Below are 3,509 nucleotides of genomic sequence, written 5' to 3'. Positions count from 1 at the left end.
GTCGGCCAGGCACAGTGGCTCACACCTGTAATCCCCAGCACTCTGGAAGGCTGAGGCGGGCAGATCACGAAGTCAGGAGATGGAGACCATCTTGGCTAGCACAGTGAAATCCTGTTTCTACTGAAAATACAAAAAATTAGCCGGGCGTGGTGGCAGGCGCCTATAGTCCCAGCTGCTTGGGAGGCTGAGGTAGGAGAATGGAGTGAACCCAGGAGGCGGAGCTTGCAGTGAGCCGAGATCCTCCCACTGTACTCCAGCCTGGGCAACACAGCAAAACTCTGTCTCCAAAAAAAAAAAAACAAAAAACAAACAAAAATAAATAAATATATATATATACACACCCTCTGTCTTCTCCATACCCATATGTCCCCTTCCGTGAGAGACTTCCTTTCATTTAATCCATGTAAAAATCAAGCCTACTCTAAATGAAAAATACCTCGACACAGAAGCAGCATTAACTAGTTAAGTTTTATTAAGACAAAAATAAAATCTAGAAAACCATACAGAAAATCTGGTCGCGTTTTGAAGCCCTCTCCTAAGATCAGATTCCCCAAAAGAACGAAGTGCATGGGGCATATAACAAAGATATTTTCCTAAACTAAGAATGCAAATCAAAATAAAGGCAAAATCCTACTGAGTGAAGCAAAAATTGTAATTCAGTAGCTCAAGACTTGACCAAATGTTTATTTTTAATCCCTATAATCATCCAAATAACTAGGAATAGCAGAGAAAATTGTGTCTCCTTTCTACAGAGACACATGGCTTTAAGAAACTCAAACACATCAAATTCCCACCTTACCAAACAGATAAATTGGAAAGGAGCTTAGTATTTTATTTTTAAATTATTTATTTACCTTTTTATTTTTTAGAGAAAGGGTTTCACTCCATCACACAGACTGGAGTGCAGTGGCATGATTATAGCTCACTGCAGCTTCTAATCTTGGGCTCAAGTGATCCTCGCTCCTCAGCCTCCCAAAGCGCTGGCATTACAGGTGTAAACCACAGCAACCGGCCTGACTATTTTAAAGAATTAATTACCATATTCCTTAGAATTGTAGCTCCTTTATAGGTCATTCAACATGTGATGCAATTTTTTATAAGTGCTATTTTTTTTTTTTTTTTGAGATGGAGTCTCACTCTGTCGCCCAGGCTGGAGTGCAGTGGTGCAATCTCTGCTCACTGCAACCTCCAGCTCCCGGGTTCAAGTGATTCCCCTGCCTCAGCCTCCCGAGTAGCTGGGACTACAGGCGTGTGCCACCACACTCAGCTAATTTTTTGTATTTTTAGTGGAGACCGGGTTTCACCGTATGAGCTAGATTAGCCATCTTTTAACCTCGTGATCTGCCTGTCTTGCCCTCCCCAAGTGTTGGATTACAGGTGTGAGCCACCACACCTGGCCACAAGTGGTAATTTTCAACTATGCTTCAAACCATTACACAAGCCAAGTACATCTACTCAAGGCACTCTCAAATTCCCATTTACTCCCATTTTACTCAACAAAATAAAACGTTAAATTGGAACATATTTCACATGACACTTAAAAGATCAACAAAATGCTCCTGAAAAGTTCTGAGCTCAACAACTCCATTAATGAGAAAAAAACAAATCAACTGGATATACGGAAGATGCTGCACATAAAACACAATTGTGAAGAATATGCAAGATACTGCCAAAAAGTTGCTTAAGGTTTCATCATAGATACTTGTCCTTAAGTCTGAGATAAACTATATACTCATGTAACTAAACTCGTTTAAAAGGAAACAAAGGGGAAGAAGAAAAAGAACTTCCACTTTAGAATTCGCATTTTCAAAGGCCTCCATTATTTACACCATTGCGGGGAAGAGAATTTTTCTCTGCTGTATTTGCTTGAAAGAATTAAAGGTGTAGGGCAAAAATTCTTGGAAATTATGTAGTTTACGATCCTCAAAAATGAGAAAAATGAAGCCCAGAAGAGAAGGCCTTCCAGGAAAATTCCAGAGCCGGAGGTAGACCCAGTACATTGTTCTTGTTTTTGTTTTGAGAGGAAGTCTCACTCTATGGCCCAGGCTGGGGTGCACTGCAGCCATTTCACTCGCTGCAACCTCCACGCAGTCCCCTCAGTGAGTCTGGCGAACCAGTCTGGCTGCGAGGGAAGGCGGGGAGGGCGGCGGAGTCTCCCACTCGCGGTGACCCGGACCCGTCCCACCAGTGGGTACTCGCCGGGCCCCCTCTGCCGCACGCGGGGGCCAGCCACGCTGCGGGGTACGGGGCAGAATCCAGCGCCCGGGTCCATGCAGTCCCCTCCGCGGCAGACGCGGGGAGCCGGGGAGCAGTGGGGACCGGCCCCCACCCGCAGGGCGACCGGGACCTCCGCGCGGGCCCACGCGGTAAGGCAGCAGGCGCGAAGCCCCCGGTGCCACACGGGGCCGAGACAAATCCCAGGCGCAAGGACCCCGGATCCCGACCTCGGACCCTGCGGAGCCCAGCTCGGAGCCGCCACGCCCGGGGCAGAGACCCCCGCCCAGTCCGGAGACCCCGTCGCCCATGGGGCCGTCTCACCTCAGGCCGCCGCCTCGCAGCCCTAGCTCCTCGCCGCGGCGCCTGGGCTGACTGTAGCGCAGCTGAGCAGCCAACAGAGCCGCGGCAGCCTCAACAATGGAGCCCCCGGGGCGGGGCCGCCGCCGCGCCGCTTCAGCCAGTGTTCCCCGCTCAGGATCCGGCTCGGATCAAGGAGCTGCAGCTGGCGCGGGGCTGCGGCCGGGAAACACACCGCGCAGGTGCACACGGCCCTGCCCGCCTCCCGCCGCCCCGCCCCCAGTGGAGCTGGGCGCCCAGGGCCCACCCCCCGGCCAAGGGGGAGCAGACTGCGCGGAGAAGGTGGGGCCTGGGGGAACAAAGGGAGGTTGGGCGGGGCGGCGCTGGGACTGGGAGTGCGGGGTCTCGCGGAAGGACCGGACCCAAGAGCTGCCCGGATCCTGGATCCTGGCCTCCTAGAAGACCCAGCTCAACGTCCACCTGGAGTCTGCTCTACAGGACGCGCTCATCTCAAGCCTAGAACTCAGGCTTTTAGGACAGAGAGCGAGAGACAGGCTTGCTTTACAAAAAGGGAAAATGTGGTCCAAGGAATAGGATTGCCTGCTGCCCGAAGTCACGTAGTCCCATTCACTCGTTCACCTTGTCATTCAGCAAACATTTGGAAGCACGGATGGTGGGCGTTAGGAGTGAAGTAGGGCCGGGCACGGTGGCTGGCGCCTGTAATCCCAGCACTTTGTGGGGCCGAGGCAGGTGGATTACTTGAGGCCAGGAGTTCAAAACCAGCCTGGCCAACAAGATGAAATCCCATCTCTGCTAAAAATACAGAAACTTAGCCGATCGTGGTGGCGCGTACCTGTGGTTGCAGCTACTGGGAAGGCTGAGGCAGGAGAAATCGTTTGAACCGGGGAGGTAGAGGTTGCAGTGAGCTGAGATGGTGCCACTGCATGTGCTCCAGCCTGGGCGACAGAATGAGACTCTGTCTCCAAAAAAAAAAA

General features: G+C 51.4%; 1 pseudogene; it reads left to right on the top strand.

Annotated features, from left to right (window-relative positions):
• Window positions 1-2,091: 2,091 nt before the first annotated feature.
• Window positions 2,092-2,988, top strand: LOC112617675 (annotated as a pseudogene).
• Window positions 2,989-3,509: the final 521 nt, after the last annotated feature.

Source organism: Theropithecus gelada, unplaced genomic scaffold (assembly GCF_003255815.1).
Source record: "Theropithecus gelada isolate Dixy unplaced genomic scaffold, Tgel_1.0 HiC_scaffold_3251, whole genome shotgun sequence".
NCBI classification, from domain to species: domain Eukaryota; kingdom Metazoa; phylum Chordata; class Mammalia; order Primates; family Cercopithecidae; genus Theropithecus; species Theropithecus gelada.
Note: the sequence above shows the minus strand (reverse complement) of the source record. Positions and strands in the feature narration are given on the sequence as shown.